We start from the raw sequence: 20,792 nt of genomic DNA, 5'->3' as shown, positions 1-20,792 counted from the left end.
ATTATAACAGTGCATAAATCCCTTTGTAATAAATAGATGTCAAGAACAGAATCTATAATACACACTGTACTTACGTTGTTTATACGTCAAGTTATATATTTAATCAAAGAATTATTTTACGTTCAGACGATGTTAAGAACGAAATGGGAAACAACTCACTCATTTCAGTGATATTAAAGAAAGTTACTTTCCATAAAATTATTTTCAAAGAAGTTGAAAAAAATTATTTAGGTTTTAAAGGGACAATATTTTATCAAACGACTGTTCTATATATACATGTAAGTAATAATTTTTGTAACAAATCGTGTTTGATATTATGTCAAGTACTCGTGACAAAAAAATGAGGGCTATTTCAATGGATTAATTTAAATAACGCAATATTCAATTTTCATAAGTTATTTAACCTATTTCTCTATGATTCCTTTGAAATATTTTGGCGTTTGACATTCGGCATCTACCATGGCGAAATTTCTAGCAAATGTACGTTTAGCACCTATAGTTTCCGTAAAATATCTTTAGAAACGTCAGATTTCCCTTCCGACGGAACAAATTTTACTGAAAATGATACACAATTATACAACAACCAAGCACATCACCGAACTCTTCATAACACCGGGTCATATCACATTGTAGATGATGGTATATCGCAAAATATCTAAACGTTCAAAAGTAGATACAACAAAATCATAGAGAACATACTTTATCTAAAAGAAAATTGCATTTTTTGTTATTTTAATCACTTAAAAGTGATACCTTATTGATGAAAAACTGTAAGTTTTTTATTACTCTTCTAACTTTTTTGTGTCCACCAAAACAGGTTAATTAGGCGTATGTAGGTGTCACCAGGATGCCACCTTCAAATATCTTGAAGTGGAACCTCGAAAGTTGTGGTAGCACTTACGGCCTTGTAAGAAAAATGCAAAATATGTAACCTATCATAAACAAAATTCGCATAACTTTACAACTTTTTCAATGTCAAAACCCCTAGAGTATTCATGCTCCAGGAAAGTTGGTCAGTTTGGTATTTTCTTCTATAACCATCACAATTTATACTTTCCCGATTCCTTTGATGCCTTGTGGCGATCTGCATAGTCAGCCTAAATCAGGATGTATAAAAATTGCTTAAAATTGGATCATTGATTTCGACATCTCATTCGCATTAAATCGACTCAACAAGTTACGTGCAAGTTCCTGAAATAAGCCGATATTCAATTCAAAAGCTAAAACATTGGGCTACATGATGACACACACACACACGTATAAATATATGAAATCTCTTTAAGCATGATGCCCTATGATGACTAGATGCTTGAACAATTGAGTCACAAAAAATCTTGGATTTTTTATCCGGTGGTACATTTATTTCAGCTTCAACTGAAAGAAGAGTTCGAACATATTCCATGTTGACAAATTAATTTGGTAATGGGAGTATAAATGTACCTGAATATCACCATGAAGTTGAGGAATATGCACGGTGGGACCTCAAAGCCCATGAACTGTTAAGAATCTTAACGTATTGCTAATTAAGACACGATCAAATGGATATAATATCAAAAATTATAATATAGATGACTAAAGCTATATTGTATTAATCATATTTTTTAAGAGATAACAGGAAACAAGTATTTCTGTAGGAATGGGAAAAAATCATTTTTCATGAATGAAACGTCAAAGGAGAGACATCAAAATGAAAACATTAAAACGTGTAAATTAGTGTATCAGAGTTAACACATAAACTAGTCCATTTGGTCGTAGTAACATTTGTATCAGAGTTAACACATAAACTAGTCCATTTGATCGTAGTAACATTTGTATCAGAGTTAACACATAAACTAGTCCATTTGGTGCGTGTAATATATTATGTCCATTGAAAACTAAAGCTTTAAATCGTTGCTGCTTTTATAAACAGAAATGATCTGACAAAGATTCTACTTGATAGTCATTAAACTTGCCTGATGTCGTCAATTTTAATAATGCCTAATCAGCAGATAGGTGAAAAGACCAATAAAATAATAATAAGACCTTTAATGTTATAAATACCAGGCTAAGAAACATATCTACAGTTTTACTATTAACATGTTTAATGATCTGTATCAGAAAGACACTGAGATAGTAAAAATTCAAATTGATAATTTAGGGAATTTTCCGTTACATTTAAGTAAATTGGGTTCATTAGTTCAGGTTCGGCATATAATTATTGATAGTTGAAAATCAGAGTTCGATCGGTAAACATATTGTGTAAATAAACATTGTATTAGAAAGATCGTTTTTAATCGAAACCATAGTCGTAGAAAAAGGTTATAATGCTCAACGTCTAGCTTTCCAATTACATAAATGAACAAATAATCGTAAAATCGCTTCCACTGCGCAACCACTCTGCTACATTTTCTGGTAGCAGAGCGTTGTTAATATTCATAAAACAGACTTATCGAAATCGTATCGAAATTATAATTCATAATCGGAATTAATATTGATATTAAGTGATCGTTAATCGAAAATGAGCAATTGGGAGCTAGATCTTAGGAACGAAAAATGGAAGAGACAATGATCGAACGACAAAACGAAATAATCGAGGATATTAAAAAGAACAAGGCAAAAGCTAAATCGGCCTTCACAAAATTGAGACATAAACTTCTGCAGTTAATCGATTAACCGGATCACGATACCATCAAAGAATTAAGACAAAAACTTACAAATTCAGAAGAAAATGCTATGAACATTATGGAATTATTATATTACGAGTATAAGAAGAGAAACCAAATATCCAATGTGTGGAAAACAGCAAAAGAACTAGAACTAATGGAATTAGAATTTTGTGAAACGATAAATGAATGTCAAAACTTCTTGATAAGTACAAAAGACGGTTCTAGTGTTTCATCGCGTGTCTCGAACTATAGAGAATAAATAGATAGACAAGATGTTCCAGTTGCCGATGATAGTGTCGATAGACGTGAAATTACAGATGACATTGAACAATTAGCAGATCGAATTAATCATGACATACCAGTTCAAAGTGACAATCGTATCGAAATTGGAAATGACATGTGAATGCAGTTGAAACGAATTGCGATTCCAATATTTTCGGGTGACAAACGAAGTTATGGAGCATGATTATAATTTTTTGCAGTTAAGACAATATTTATCGGGAGAAGCATTAAAAGTGGTCGAAAATCTTGGATATTCGGAATTAGCGTACGTGGATGCAAAAGACAGATTGGAGCGTAAATATGGAGGTAAACGACGACAGATCGCACGTTATCTAGAAGATCTAGAAACTTTCAAACCGATTCGAATGGAAACTTCAAGAGATATTGACAAATTCGCACATTTAATTGACATAACTGTTGTGAATCTAAAGGATGCCGGTCGTAGAGAAGAACTTGGTAATGGATCGTTGTACAATAAATAACAGCAAAAGTTACCTGAGTTTATGCTTGCGCGGTACCATAGATGGGTATATGGAAAACGGAAACCGGAATCAGTCGAATCGTTAAGAGAGTGGATAATTCAGGGAGCGGAATTCCAAACTATCACGGGCGAAACTGTCTGAGGATCAGACAACTTGAAAAAAAGTGACTTCAGGCGTCCGAAACCGGATACAAACAGAAATTTCGTCTGTAACATTGAAAACAAAGACAGAAATGCTCGTAGATGACTATGTAAAGTATGTAATGAGCCGCATGGTGTGTGGAACTGCGAAATGTTCAAAAGAATGGATGTGCGAAAAAGGTAGAATGTTGCAAAAGAGCATAAACTTTCCCATCGGTGTTTGGGAGTAATCACCTCCTACAAAGATGTCCGAGAAGTAGAACGTGTGGAATCGATTGTTGAAGGGAGCTTCATAATAGAATGTTACATTGTGCGAGAATTAACAACTTTAAACAACGCAGGCGAGTGGACAATAACAATGTGCATAGACACTCAGAAATATTCAAATGTTTTTCAGAGTCGAACACTAAAGGGGAGCGTCAAAACAGAACAATGATCGCTAAAGACCGAAAAAAGGTAAATAATGTATTTTAATTGCCAGAAATGGTAATCGAAAGTTGAAAGCACTACTCGATGATGCTAGTACAAAGACTTATATTAATTCGGATGTAGCTGCAAAATTAAGTCTCCATGGACAGTTACAAACTATGACATTTTGGGACTTAATTTATTGTGACATGTAAATCTTGTAATAACTCGTAAATCAATTTTTGTCTGGATAAATTCATCTTTGAAACACATCAATCTATCAATGAGTAATCAAAGGAAACAAGAATCTAGCGGAAATCAAAAGAATGTAATCCAGGGACAAAGGCCAGACATAGAAAACAAGTATACACAACAAAGAACATAAAGTTCGTAAAATAATGCACACAAAGTAACAAAAGTAAATGAGCAACTCGGACTCCACTAAAAGCCGGGAGTATGGACCAGATGCACTGGTAAGGTAAGCGTCCTCTACTTTTCTGTAAACACCAGCTGAGTGGCTCATAGGAAGTCAAGTATAGGGTAGACGAAAATGGAAAAGAAAACTATGACACCTTGAACAAATCAGTTTTCATGGTGCAGATGGATACACCGTAACGATCCACGAGTTCATGTTGATGACCATAAAACCTCTGTAGCGATGACTTCAATCTTGTAGCAAAATAAACCTGTTCTTGAAGCATAATTGTAAGAAGTTTAGTGCGATACAAAAAGTCTGCGTAGTTACGGCAAGCTATGGTATAACGTATCAAATGTGATATGAAAACTCCAATGTTGCCATTGATGAAAGGAAAGTAGGAAAGTAAACAATTCTGAATGAAAAGTCATCATGTTTGTTGAAACGTTTTGTCAATAGTTTTATTTAACCATCGACCATCGATCTCTAAGTGTATGTAAAGATATGAGGTTGACTTCATAGTTTCTGTAGCATCCTTTATCTCAAGTTCTTTGGGTTAGATTCGATGTATCAAATCCCCAAAATTAGGATTGTTTATAGATAATACGTCATCTTTATAGTGGAGATTAAAGGATCTAGCTAAACGATGTTCTTTCTGTCGGATCAGATCAGCTATAAAGTCAGCCTCAAAAGAGTGAAGGAACAGGTCAGCAAGCAGAAGAGCACAATTTATTCCCATTAGAATGTCAACACACTGGACAAATATGTTATCGATAAAAAATTCCAGCGTTTTTAAAACATCTTCATCAGTATATTTGGAAGACGACTGGGAATTATTTCTTACAAAGTATGAGGAATCTCTACCAAGAACAATATATTTGTATCTAGGTGTACCAACTTTTTGAAGAAACAACGATGTATAATGTTTTTGAGTCGGGATTTTAACTGAGAATCGGGAATAGAATTAGAAAGTGTTGAAAAAACACTATTATTACTCTTCTTTAGAGAGTACAGTGGCAGTAAAGGTCTTATCACTGCTATTATTTCCTACGTCTACCTCTGATAATAAAATTTGGATGTAATACGTTTTGAGACAAAAACATTGTTGGTTTGGGATTTGTCTGCTGATACGACAACATATTTGTAATGTATAGCAAATAATGTTTTAGCTACATCGGTGTCCTGGAAAACTCATTGACATACTTAAAATGTTCATACGTTTCAAAATTAAAGACCGCACGGTCTTTACCCACTGACAAAGAATTAATGTCTTCTAGTTCTCGTTTTATCGATTTTCTTGCGTAGTCCACGGCATCTATAAAAACTTTAAAATTATAATTCCAATTTATGGAGCGTGGTTCACGGGGTTTGGGACCTTTAAAAAGGACCTTACACAGGGATTCGTTTTTGATTATGCTTTTATATCCCGTAACGACGTGACCGGAAGGACCATACTTGAATGAGAGTTTTTCAAAGAACAGTCAGGTGGTTTAGCCTTGCAGTCCTCAATCTCGAGGTTCTGCAATAGCCTTTAGTAATTGAAAATTTTGGATGCAATAGGTGAAGTATCAAAAAATCCTTACAGTGGTTAACTAAACGTTTCGGAAAACTATAGAGTCAGAAACAGATTTAAACAAATATACCTTTTTGTTGTAAAATGTCTTAAACAAAAAACTATGTAGGGCGCGAGAAGGACATCTGTATGTTACAAAAGACTGGTAATGCTAAGACTTCTTTCACATTTACCGACTAGTGCGAGACATCTCGCAGTTCCAACATATAGTAACGCAAATCCCCCACCAAAAATTTCAATGTCATCGAGTAAATCAAACAAACGATACTCGATTAAAATGAGCAATATTTGTGCGTTTACAGTATATAACAACCTCTCATAGATAGCACATGTGAATTTTTGACACAATGTTTTTGATGATGTCTTAGGTATACATAAATTATTGATTTTTTATATAAAAATAATATGATGAATTAATCATTTTTAAAAAAAAAATTTTTAAGTACAATCTTAAAAACCACTTTCCAATATCTTCATATGCATATACAAAACACATATATGATACGTGAGCTTGTTCCAGGAGTGATTTCATACACTTCAGATTAAAGGATGTGGTTTCTATATGTATACATGTATAAACAAAGGAAATTATAGACTTCCTCTTTACTAAATTTTCGCCTTTTTGATTCACCAACCAAAACGAACTCACTTTTTTACTTCAGGAATGTATCTATTTTTTTCATATGTTATTAGAATTAACCCGGCATACAGCAGTTTAATCTGCAAATTATAAACAAGTGTGAATTAACCAAAACCAGATTATTTCGTGTGTAAACTGTTAAAACATTGGAGACATTCTAATTTGTTTTTAATTTCTTTTAGGTTCCACGGTCCAATAACCAAAACGCAGACCAACCGACGTTAATGACTTTTGGACTATTTCGTGTGTATTGGCCGTTCAAACAATGACGTTGAAAATTACAATGTCATGTTTAAGCGATAACAGTGTTGCATCCACTTGACGGAAAGCTATGATGTTTTTCCCTATGGAAAATTTAGATCTTTTTAAAGTAGTCTTTCTACTTTTCTTGTCTAGATTTGAAGAAAAAACATAAGATTAATTAATTTTTTACGTGCAAAAAATTACAGACACTTTCCCACATGATCTGAAAATAATTTACGCGAATTAGGTAAAAAACAAAAATGTTATCTCCTGTATTTTCTTGAAGGTCGGCAATATGTAAATTGAAATTCCTAGCTACATTTTCGTTTATGTCCGATTGAGAGTCACCGTTGAAGAAAAATGTACCTTATTTTAAATGAGGATTGTATTTTTTGTTAGATTTTCCTATGAAATCTTATATTTCGGTCTGATGCTTCTGGGTGGCAATCCATTTGATAATTTAAAACTACTAATCTACAACGACAGCATAAAAAAATATCTTTAAGAAAGCATTGCTGTGTTTTTTATAGCCGTAAACTGGCTCGACCGCTGTCCGATTTTACTTTTAAATTACAGGCGACCGAATTGTAAACAATGTCGTTGCATGTGTTTGGTGTTATTCGAAATTTGACGGATGAAAGGGCTTGTCCATTACGCAGATCTACATTTGCGTCTGGATTTTCATATCACAACTCACACGTTATGCCAGAGCTTGCCATAACTACATAGACTTTGTATCGCGACAGATCTCTTACAGTTAGGCTTCTGCAACAGGGTTATGTTGCTACAAAATCGAAATCATCACTACAGAAGTTTTATGGCCGTCATCATGCAATCATGGATCGTTACGGTGTATCCATCTGCACCATGAAAACTGATTTATTCAACGGGTCACTGTTTTCCTTTCCTCGTTTGTCTACCCCGGACTTGACTTTTTATGAGCAAGTAGGCGGGTGTTTCTAGAAAAGCAGAGGACGCTTACTCTACCGGTGCACTTGGTCCATGCTCCCAGTTTTTAGTGGAGTCCGAGTTGCTCATTTGCTTTTGTTACTTTGTATGTATGATTTTAGTTACTTAATGTTCTTTGTTGTGTATGTCTGTTTCCCAAGTCCAGTCTTTGTCCCTGGATTACATTCTTTTGATTACCGCTATAACCTTGGTTCCCTTGACTACTCTTGCAATAATTAAATCATTTTTGAATGGCTTTTGCTTTTTGAAAGATATTTCTATCTTTTTTATGATTGAATTAATGTTTCTCACGACAAGTCATGTAAAACCATTTTCTGTAATCAAAACACACAGTTTATGAACAAGTGAATTACATTACAATGTTGTGAATTACGTTACACCTTAATAAATACCAACGCTTGATTTATATATCATACATAACAATATCATATTGTCATAACATCTTACCAATACATGTATTCTTCGTTTCTAAGTTAAATTAAACTGAAAATTAATAATATCTAAATAATTGCGATTAGCCTGTGGACTAAGTCTATTACATGTTTTATCTTTGCACATTTGGTTTTCATTGTATCTTTGTGACTTATTTCATTTAAAAATATCAAATGAAAAAAAAATCCTACCTACCGACCTTACAAATTTTAGAATAGTGCTCGGAAATATAACATTATTTTTTTTCGGCCTTGGAAATCTTTCTTCGATTGACTGCATGCACCAATATCTCTCTAACATGCACTGGAAAGTGTTGAATTTATCCCAAAAAGTATTTTGATGGGTCAAGGATTCAGCAAATGCTGTTGTAGGCTAAATAACGCTGTATATAACGTGCATATTACAAACCGAATCACTACGTCACCGATCGACATTAAATCACGCGATAATGCATTAATTTTAATGAATTTAATGACTGACCGTGGTCACATGACAACTAATTTCCCCTAATACACACAATGACCAACATTCACGTGTTTAGCTATGCCCGGGGACGCTTTGATGCTTTACACCGCCCGTGAGAGACCCCAACCGATAGCCAAGAACGTTAAGAAACACCTCAGTCTGTCATGTATTACACAGATGAGTGCAAACCGGGTCTAACAATTTCGAGTATATATGTTAGCACGAAAACGACAATTAAACCAAGTATAGGAACAGTCAGTTGATTATCAACGTCACTCATGTCGTGCAAATGATTAGCTAAAACTGTGTTACGAACGATTTTTTTTGGGGGGATTTTAGTGGTTTATATCCGCAAAGACAATCGAGTTATCTCCTAGAAGCAACGATGTTCTAGCTTTGCCAAAATCTGTATTATTTGGCATATGTGTATATCAACCAGACTCTTTTATTACCCAAAGGGCCGCCGGATGATACAAATTTGTGATACAGGTTTTAACATATCGTATATTTTAACTCCCGGTTAGGGGTGTGATATATGGTATTTGATAGAGGTGTGATATATGGTATGCAATATACAATACATGATACAAGTTCGTGTCATAGTTGTTAAGCATATACAAGATATAAATACTTGGTCCTTTTTCGATGTCCACTTGTCCTGAATATAATACAGCTCAACGTTAAATAAAGATGTACAATAATAATTCGCAAATAAAACAGAGAAGAAGCCCTTGACATATGCACAATGTACATGGACGTCTAATTTTATATATATTAAGCTATTATACCTTTTTCAGGTTTGTTTTATAAGGAAATGAAATGAATCTATATTTATGATTTTCAGACGTACGCAGCCATTAATTTAAAAGAGTAATCAAGGGAACCAAGGTTATGGCGGTAACCAAAAGAATGTAATCCAGGGACAAAGACTAGACTTGGAAAAAAGACATACACAACAAAGAACATTAAGTAACTAAAATCATACATACAAAGTAACAAAAGTAAATGAGCAACTCGGACTCCACTAAAAACTGGGACCATGGACCAGGTGCACCGGTAGGGTAAGCGTCTTCTTAAGAAACGTTCTACCGTGTGTATCCAACGAATAATTCCTTAAGTTAGTTTTACAATAAAATCGATAATGAGGAGTGTATGCGGCGAGCGATTGAAATTGAGTAAGGATCTGTCATTGACAACCGTTAATTCCAGAGATTCTAGGTCGTATGTTTAGTCACGTTACAAACAGAAAGTGTTTCTCAGCAGCAAATCTGAAATATTTGCCAGCTCTACTTGTCAGCCTGTTTAAGAAACATTAACACAGAAGTTTGTTTTCGGTTTACATCCGAGATATACATTTACAAAAACATGATAAATGGAAATCTGTATTTATGTGGACAAATTATATTTTATTATCAAAGATAATCATTAAAATTTTCGTTGACTTCATCATAATGCACACTAATTGTCTTAGACGTTGATCGGGCAATGTTCTTGGGCGTCGTTTTTCCGGTCTTTGTATGGGTTAACATTAAATTCTTTAGCAAACTTTTAAAAAAGATATATTCGAAATGCAGACAAGGCAATGCTGAGAATGATCAGTAGAAGGGTTACCGCTCCTAGCCCCTTGCAGATTTGTTCATTGCTTGAACATCCAGGTGTATCGTTTGAGCTTGAACATCCTTCTAAGACTTTCGAAGTTCCAAAAACAACAATTGAAACGAAAAATCCGACCAGTGTAAACACAAACACAACCAAATGGAAAATTATCTGTAGATTAATGTCATTTATTTCTCTTATGTATAGTTGATTGATTTGCATAAACATTAACTACTAGAAAAAACTGTGAGCAATGTTCACTAACTTGATTAACCCCCCCCCCCACTCACACACTCCTCCATTTTATAACATGCACCATTTTGATTTGAGTCTAAATCTAAATAAAAATGCTGTGAAAGTTTCATTCAATTTCATTCAGTGATATAGAAGTACTTGGATTTGAAATTTCATCTTTTGACAGCGTTGTTTACGGAAATTTCCAGCCATTTTAAATAATGTTTTAATTGTAACGTTTAAGAAAATGGATATACTTTTTTTATAGTGCTAACGTCACCTCCGTCACATAGTCAAGCGAGAGAATGGTACCGTGATCGTGAAAGGAGTTTATAAGGATCGTTAACAAAGCTTTTACTACTTTTTGACAAAATTAGGAAATCTGAAAACTTTTCATGGTTGAAATAGCTGTCTCTATTCGCAAAAAAACATACATGTATGTAGTAGATAGTTTTGAACTAAGGTACATGTATTAGCATAACGAGAAATGACCATTAAACAAATAGAAATATAGGCACATTACCAAGCTCTAAAAATACTTAATATTTGATTCAGAAAAAAAAATACGCCGAGTAAGTAACTATCCAATTCACTGTCATCTTGAATAGAGGGGCATTTCCGAGTGTATGTACTTTCTCGATTACTTTTGTTAATGGTGTTACAATCGAAGGCCACTTAAATTGAAATTTATTTCAATCATACACGGAAACAATAAAACCGGAAGTTAAAAGCCCCTTGAAGACTTAAATAATGTTTTCATTACTTCTTATGTAGTAATTGACATTAAAAACCACGGAAACATTAGCTAGCATTAAGGATGAAGTTACTGTTAGTACGGAGGCTAAATGTCGTTGGTACTATAATTAACACTCAATTAAAGTTAAAAACGAGTTGTTTTTTGTTTTATTTCCGCAACCATATAAATATTGACTCCCCTCTTTCATCCGCGGAATTCGTCGTGCTGATACAAATTCAGGTGTTTCACTTTTAAGGCAACAATTCACTATCTCGTCTATTTGGAAAATATTCTTTTATTTTTTTATAGAAAGGCAAAAATGCTAAGAAAAATTGGCAGCCGCATTTCTACCGTTTAAAGGGGGGCATAGATTGTATGTAGTATGTATGTAAGAGTATATAATTCAATTCTTTTTACCTATGGTGTAAAAACCCCACAGAATAAACGATGCTTCTTTTGTTATCATATACTATATATTTATGTCTGCTCTGTATTTAGATCTGTTCTTTCGAGAAAATTACACTCTGACCTCCGACTTAAATCGATTAAATCAAACCAAATAATGAACGATAACTCTTACAAAGTGCTAATTTCGTGTACAATCTATAAAAAGTTTATCTCAAAAGCGCAAAACTCAAATGAGAAAATAAGACTGGTTATATGGTCTATAGCTGCTTCTGGACAAGAAATATATGTGAAATTGGTGGGTTTTTGACATGCATAAATCACCTTCTGTCTGATTTTTATAAAGACCGGTACTTAAAATCAAGCCGTGCCGCCAGTAAGTTTGATTATAGACAATGACTACCTTTTACTCAATTCAAATAATTAAGAAGTTCGCTGAGATATTTTTTTCATGCAGTAAGGCGATCAAAATCAAAATCAGCCCCTCAAGAGGACATAGATATATAGAATACTCTTGGTTAAGAACGGCCATGTTTACATGTAACCTTAGAATAATATTCACAAATGTGGAAATATAGTTTTGTATATTTACACGTATAAATAATTTTTATTATTTTTATCAGATACTTATGGCGAAAGTACCAGTGCTGTTTCGGATTCATCCGGTTTTGTCCTTGACATAAAGTCCAAAGACCGAAAAACAACCACCAACCGTAGCTTTTGCCATCTGTAATAGAACATCGACAAAACAAATCATAAAAAAGGCAAGGGTTTTACCAAATGTTAAAAAAGCACCTAATCTCACCGAACAACTTTTGTACCTGAAAGAAGTAGGCAGATTTTTTTCTATATTGGTTCCGGCTCTGTCTTGATACAGATTCTATCAACAATGGATTTATAAATGCATAAATAGTAGCAATTGCGTGCTATGTATTGCTTCGAGGGTAGGTAAGCCTGGATTTTAAAAAAATAATGTCTGATCTGTGTGATTACATGTACATTCTGTGCGATGTTTCGAACTTTGCACCGCGTACATATGTATTAAGCCAACCCTGTTGTTTTAATGGTTGATAGTATATTTATATGTGTATTATAAGATAATATGATACTCTAACATGATTAACAAATCACAATATCACATACCACGGGAGCCGACAAAAAAGATGCCACATAGAATGGTGGCGTTGAGTAGTTCCCTCCATCCATATAAACTACCCCGGCGATTCCACATACCAGTAGTCCCGTCATCATAATTGTGTCCAAAACAAACAGCAGAAAGTGGGATCTGAAAGCGAAAACAGTGGCCATCATGCTATTCTCTGACATGTAATTTTTAGCACGTAAGGTAGCTCGAATCACGTTTACCTTGATTACTCTTAGTTACAACCATAGTTATCTTAAAGTATTCACTCGGTCAACATAAGATTAATTCAATATAGTGTAGCGAAAGGAGTACTTTACTTACAGTAGTAAAGAATGGACTGAGTACGATCTCTACTTTTTGTGGTAGTATAATAACTAATAATGCATTTCCTATGAAATATGAATGTATCGCCATAATTGTAGGAAAGTTTTTCTCCATGATGTGCTGTGTCGTTGTGGACATTATACTACTAATTGAAAAATCTGAGGCCGAGTCAGATTTCGTAGTAAAAAAATAAAATATGTTTTATTGTAAAGAGTTTGATGTAAACAGGACAAATAAAATCATTGACGCCTTATCAAGGCTTCATCAAATGACACTATCTCGCATAAAAATTAAGTTTTTGTTCCACCGTTATCTGTATATAGTAAGGACCTGTAGTAATTTTCACAAAAAATCGTAAATGTAAAATTAGTCGTAAGTTATGATGGCATAATAGATCAAAGTATTGTGACTTCACAACTTACAACTAATTTTATTTTTACGATTTGTTTGTGAAAAGGGCTGCTGAAACTAAATAATGTGATTAATTAAGTACCTAATCTTAATTGGAATTGATTAAATTCTGGTATTTATTGATGCAACGTATGGTTTACACTATTTTTAAAGATGAATTATTTCATCTTGTGTCATACCAAATCAACCGTTCAACTGAAAGATTATTGAGAGTAGAAATGTATAGGTACGTTTTTTCTATGGAAGAGATTATCTACAAACATCGGAGATACATTATGCAGAGAATGGGGGAGAAGTGTCATAACTATGTGATTTTACAAAATAGTGTATACAAAAAGTTTTTATACCACACCAAACAATTTAATCCTTACTATACTATAAACATCGACTCAAATTGCTATGATAAAGACAACTCTACAAGTGGTGACAATCAGATGTGGGTTTATAAAAACAAAACAATAAAGACAAAAATCAGAAGTCCTATAGAAGTGTCTATTCCGGAGACCTACCATTTGTAATACTAGTAGTATAAAACTGTTTCATATTTTTACGTTGTTCAACACATTTCCACGTGGAAAGCTGAAGTCAGTTCTGTGTGATGTATTTACTAATGTTTTTAAACTAGGTACGACACTAAGATATTCACTGTCTAGTATTTTGAAGAGATAACTTTTATTCATAAAACAAACACACTTGTTTTGACAAGAAGTACACTAAATTTAATGTTGTTAGATAATTAAGAATTTTAAGACGTCAATATTTTTGTCGAATTAAAAAATAACGTGCGTTCTACCAGACAATAGGAATATCTTTGTGATAAAATTTTGAGACACTCTTATGAATCTGTAACTTAACAAAATAGAAACGGATAGACCAGTCCTTTATTTTCAGTATCCGTTAAATAAATTTAAATAATACCTATCATTTAAATTAGTTTTATCTCTAAGAGTAATCAAGGTAACCAAGATTCTAATGGAAATAAAAAAAGTAATCCAGAGATAAAGAGCAGAGAGGGAAGGGTAATCAAGGGAACCAAGGTTATAGCGGTAATCAAAATAATGCAATCCAGGTACAAAGACCAGACATGGAAAACAGACATTCACAACAAAGAACATAAAGTAACTAAAATCATACATACAAAGTAACAAAAGTAAATGAGCAACTCGGACTCCACTAAAAACTGGGAGCATGGACCAGGTGCACCGGTAGGGTAAGCTTCCTCTGCTTTTCTAGAAACACCCGTCGAGTTGCTCAGGGAAATCAGACAATACAACAAAGAACATAAAACAACCAAAATAATACATACAAAATACCAAGAGCAAATTAGCAACTCAAACTCCACTAAAAACTTGGAGCATGGACTAGTTGCACCGGTAAGGTAAGCATCCCTTGCTTTTGTAGAAGCCTAATTGTAAGAAACACAGCGCGGCACTAAATGTCTGCGTAGTAACGGTAAGCTCTAGTATAACTAAGGAGTTATTATAAGAAAACTCCAATGTTGGTGTTGAAGGGATGTTGTTAATATGGAATTAAAGGTCATCACGTTTGTCGTACAATTTGGTCAATAGCTTTGCCTTTCTATCGATCTTTAAGTGTAGGTCAAGATATGAGTCTGACGTCATGGTTTCTGTAGTGTCCTTTATCTCAAGTTATTATTATTATTGGGGTAAATGCAATGTATTACATCCCTGAAACCAGGATTGTTAAATGATAATAGCGGTAAGTGATCTCAAATGATCTGTTTAAAATGATGGCCACAAGTCTGTTTACTGATGAGGTAGGTTCAAAACAACAGTGTCAAGACTTGTTTTGTAAAAGGGAGTATTGTAAAGTGAGAGGTATAGAAAAGAGCTTAGTTCGGATGTGATGAAGTCCAAGAGGTTATTGTATACAAGGAAGAAGACAATATATGGAGGCATCATGCATCTTAGACTTCGTTTTTTTTTTTAATTTTGAGCAAAGAAAGTAACTTTCCAACCCAACAGTCTGGTTAAATGTCTGATTGGAGCAATGTACACCAGTATCATATTGGTCATAAATTACACGTGTTATAGTTCTTTGATTGAAAAACTACAAGTAAATGTTAAATCATCACAAAATTAGTTGATAAATTGTCAAAACAAAATCAAAAATCGCCATATCTAAAATTGGGTGTTTTTTTTTCTATATATTAAGATGTATACATAAACATGTATAAAATTGAATTATTTTAGTTTAGTGTATTTCTGGGGGTGTTTTTTCAAGACATTTAAAAAAAAAAAAACAACTATTGATCTCGTGTATATGCGTCTTTGTAAAGTGCACGTGTTTTATGTACATATGACCTTAAAAGTATTTCTGATATGACGTTAAGTAGATATGAATCATACAAAGGACGATGAGGCCTTGTGGTTTGAAATTATCCTTCGGTGTGGTTATTATTTATTTCAGTACTAATCGAAGAAAAAAAGGTAAGCAGTGAAACAAAGGGACTTGGCAGAACTGTTGTGGTATACTGTTCATGGAAATGAACTCACAAGTAAATGAAATAATTTGGCTCTTCAGAAACGTCACGAATCGATTACGTTAAAAGTATTTTAATTCGTGGATACAAATTTCTGTGGGTTACGGAAGAAACACAAGTCCTTAGATTTTTGAAAGCTTGGTTTTGAGGTTTTCAGGATACATATCAATATGAATTTTCTTTATTGGAAACCAAATTTCGTGCCACACTTCCCCTACCATAAGAGTCTTCATTTCGTGACGAACTCTTACAAAACTACCTAAAGCAGCAATTAAAAACCCATGCGTTTTTCCGACGCAGTCGTTATAGCTTCGCTTTTTACCCTTTGACCTTAAGGACGCTCTTCTATGGAAACACAAGTCACCTTTTTCCCGATTGGCCAAATACAGATAACTTAGTGCCGGTCGAAAAATCTGTATCGAAAATATGGAATTGCGTTCAAAAAAAACTTTATGGGAACCTTAAAAATTGTTTAAGAGATTTGAATATTATGATATTGTAAATTTCTTGTAGCAGCAATTTAATTGTTCTCTCTTTTCTTTTGATTTATCAATCTTAAGTCACATTCATTAAAATCCGTCATGAATAAAAAGACATATCACCGGAACAGATTGTTTCGATTGCTTTTAACCGCACTCTCAACATACATACACATGTATTACTAACCCCTATGTCATTCGAAACGACAGTAAAAAGATTGATGGTGGATCTCTGTTGTTACCTTTCCGACCCCCTCCCACCTCGTGAAAAATGCGCCTTATTTATCAAAGTGACGAAAAATTTTATTTCTAGGGACCATTTCACCGAAAATGCGGAGAGCAACACGTTTTTTGAAGTCATTGTTTCTACGCGGCATATAAGGCATAAAGTGACGACTTGTTGGCTCTGGTCAGAATAAAGTATGTTAGTGCACGGTTTCTTCTGTGCTCCAGCTTATACAAATCCGGCTCAGTGTGTTCAATGTGGGGTATGCATTATCGACAATAATCAAATCAAATATTTAGATTCATCAGGAGTACTTATTTAAGTAAGCAGTCGCCGAAAAAGTTACGAATTTGTGTAAACAAAAACAACAATCACGTGAGAATATCGCCTTTTCATTTTCATTTGTTTACTTTGTTTTTGTTTGATATTTTTTGTGTTAGGTTTTCCCATAAATCAAAGGGATTTATGCTTAAAATAGTATCCAAGCCTGACACATAAATGTTACACGCATTTGAAATCCGAAGACAATGAATCACTCATCATATTTATACTAGTATGTTCAGGAAACATGATAATTTTTCAAATCATTGTGTTCGGAAACTTATTATTTTATCAAATAGGCATTTTTGTGATTAAAGCAAAACAATACCACTATGAAGTACAAACTTTTAATATCATACTTAAATTTTATTTAACAAATGTACACACTATTTTCTGCTTAATGGTGATAAGTCATATTAATGGCAATGATAAATGTTATCTGAATGAACGAAATTAATACTTTTTAATGAAAGCAAAAACGAATAAGGAAAAACAACGGTATTGCTCTAAAGGTAACATCAAATTACAGTATTTTGTAATCACCATACATGTATATAAGATATTTCATAATTATTGATGAGTTATTATGTATAGATGTGTTTTCTTATCTATCAATTATCCTAAATGTGTCACGTTCATGAATGTGTGAAGAAACATTTCTACTCTTCTTCAAGATAATTACACATGTAATCATATAGGTAATAAATCAGGTCATCACATACTTCTTGCAAGCAACATATATCATGAAAACATCTACAAAAGGGGCATTGGCGTATAGCCTGTGGAATGATGTCGTCATCAATAAGTATCCTCCAAGCTATGGCATCAATCGAATTCCACATTGACCGAATATGATTTGCTCTCTTGTTCATCCTCTTGTCATAGTTTCGTTTAAGATTCCGTTTCTTCCTTCTGAGAGTTTTTCTACGTTTTTTCTTGTCTTCGGGATTTGAATGTCTCATTGCTGCAAGAAAATATTTCGGTGGTTAAATTGTTGTTTCTTTTTTTTTCATGATTGGTAAGTCAATTTATAATGTTTTGAAAAGTAAGTTTCAAAACATTGAAGGAATATAAATGCATTTTATTGCTGCTATTGAGTTGCTTTTTACAATCGTGACTAAGTGTCTTGAATTGCCTACACATAAATAACTACCGTACAAAGAATGGGATGAATGTCAAACAAGGATAGGGTATATGAAGCATAGGAGAATATGGAGGAAAAGAGGATAAGAAATGGGACAAATAAGGATAGATATGGGGCAAAAAAGGAAAGTGCAAATAAAAACAGATAATAGACCAAAGGAGAATAGGCCTGGACAATAAAGAATGGGGTGTGGAAAATGAGTGAGCGGAATTGTGCAAATGAGGATAGGGTATGTAATTGTGAAATTGCTAATGTTCGTGGGTACCAATTTGATAGGCCAAACCACGAAATCTGGTTCTTAACGAAAAGGAGATTTCGATTGATGAGTATACTGGAAACCTTAAAACCACGAATTTAATAATCCACGAACTTCTGTGTGTTCCCTAATCCACGAATTAAAGTACTTTTACAGTATTTATAGTTTATATTTAATATTTGTAACTTACCTTGTGAGATTAAATAATCATTTTATGATAACATGTTACATTACTATTTATATTCGATGGTTAATAAGAACATCGGACTGAACAAAAAAGGTACATGGACTTCCAATGAACGATGAGAAGTTTCTCGGACCCGGAGCTTGCGCCAGACTAACCAGTGTAATATGGGTTATGTGCTTTATTACATATTTTCCTCCACACATAAAACCATTCACACAAGATATACAAAGGCTAGAGTCAAAACTGAGGACTTAGTACAATAGATTGTAACAGGAATAAAAAAAATATTCTAAATGTCAAGCTGTAAAAATTGTTCACAGTTTCTTGAACAAAATGCTTACATGTCATGTCATGTGATGTTGTGCAATGAGATTATTTCTGTTCTGAAATTGGTCAGAAGTCTTTCTGATTTTTCGAAATTAAAATATGAAGTCTCATATATACCTCGGATAAACGTGCGTGATTCCCACAATAAGTTGTTTCCAGCAGTTGACAGCTGTTAGTTCTACAAATATAATACAGTAAGAATAAAATGTGTGTTGTGTAACACCGAATAGTCAACTCGTTTCATCATGTCTATGACAGTAACTTTAATCTAAAGAACGGATCCCGATAGATGCTGCCAATGGTGAAAGAGTATTCAAGAGAACCAAAATTCTAGCGGAAATCAAAAGAATGTAATCCAGGGACAAAGCCCAAACATGGAAAACAGACAAACACAACAAAGAACATAAAGTAACTAAAATCATATATACAAAGTAACAAAAGTAAATGACGGTGAATGAACAAACGGTGGTTTTAGTCATCAGAAGTACACCTTAGTTAATTAGAAATTCTGCATACGATGTAAATACAAAATGCTTTTAATGTTGGTAAATAAGTATAGAAATTTGGTTTATAAAAAATAATCACGAAAAATTGCTTTTTGGTGCGTCATGATGTTTATATTTATAAAACTTAATTCTCAGAGCAATAAAACAAAAAAAAATACCATGAAGAATTAGACAATTCAAACTACGTTTGTCTGAAATCGTGAGCAATTGACCGTTAACTTAATATGATAAAGCAATAAAACGTGCAAAAAATGACAACGTGTCACTGACTTACTTCACGATTTAAAAGGAAATCACATTTATCTTCAATATATCACATGATGGTAGTATGATTGAACTGCAATTAATGAAATAACGAGTCATATGACCTAGCTTTTGACATGCTTTAACAAAGTATATTTAAGATGTTTCATCAATGAAGAAATATTTCAAATTTAAACTTTACGACAAACGTGATGACTTTTCATTCAGAATTGTCAACGTTCCTTTCATCTATGGGAACCCGTACACCTGGTCCATGCTCCCAGTTTTTAGTGGAGTCCGAGTTGCTCATTTGCTTTTGTTACTTTGTATGTATGATTTTAGTTACTGTATGTTCTTCGTTGTGTATGTCTGTTTTCCGTTTTATTTATGGACTTATACATATTTTTCTGTAATCTTTAAAACAAATACAAAAAAAAAACTTACCTGAAGCCTTAAAAGTTAAAAGTCGTTTAAACTTTAAAAATCTTGCCTTATATACTACGATGGTTAAGTGAATAAGCGTAGTAAGTCCGCCTTCTTCCGGGATAAATCCAACCCCTGAAACTGTGATTTTACTACAAACATGTTACAGAAGGTTAAAATAGAGTAGGTATTGAGTAAATTAAATAGTTTTCTCAGTTTCCGCTATATGGATGAAGTATTATCGTTAAACAATCCTAGTTTTGAGGATTTAATACATTGCATCAACCCCAAAGATCTTGAAATAAAGGATACCACAGACACTGTAAAGTCAGTCATATCTTGACATACATTTATACAAATTGATGATAAAGGAAAACTTTATGACAAACGTGATGACTTTTCATTCAGAATTGTCAACTTTCATCTGTGGCAACACTTAGAGATCGATGATCCGAGTTGCTTATTTACTTTTGTTACTTTGTATGTATTATTTTGGTTACTTTGTTTGTTTTTTGTTGTGTTTGTCTGTTTTCCGTGTCTGGTCCTTTTGATTTCCGCTAGAATCTTGGTTCCCTTGATTACTTTTTCTAGGTAGAAATGATTCCTACATTATATAGTGCGCTCTACCTCTTT

At 33.5% G+C, this 20,792-nt stretch overlaps 1 long non-coding RNA gene and 1 pseudogene across 2 annotated transcripts; both read right to left on the bottom strand.

Annotated features, from left to right (window-relative positions):
• Nucleotides 1-10,106: 10,106 nt before the first annotated feature.
• On the bottom strand, nt 10,107-12,973 carry LOC148599014 (uncharacterized; annotated as a pseudogene).
• Nucleotides 12,974-17,404: 4,431 nt separating this feature from the next.
• Nucleotides 17,405-20,320, bottom strand: LOC148599013 (uncharacterized). 2 transcript variants are annotated; one of them, XR_015918511.1, is made up of 3 exons: nt 20,181-20,320; nt 19,105-19,165; nt 17,405-18,037 (listed from the first exon to the last, which is right to left on the bottom strand). It is a non-coding gene; the product is annotated as an uncharacterized LOC148599013 (long non-coding RNA). The 2 variants fall into 2 exon arrangements; XR_015918512.1 differs by lacking the exon at nt 20,181-20,320 and adding an exon at nt 19,768-19,831.
• Nucleotides 20,321-20,792: the final 472 nt, after the last annotated feature.

The sequence above is a fragment of the Perna viridis genome, chromosome 14 (genome assembly GCF_037379345.1).
Source record: "Perna viridis isolate PV_CMFRI_1.1 ecotype Kerala chromosome 14, ASM3737934v1, whole genome shotgun sequence".
Lineage (NCBI taxonomy): Eukaryota > Metazoa > Mollusca > Bivalvia > Mytilida > Mytilidae > Perna > Perna viridis.
Note: the sequence above shows the minus strand (reverse complement) of the source record. Positions and strands in the feature narration are given on the sequence as shown.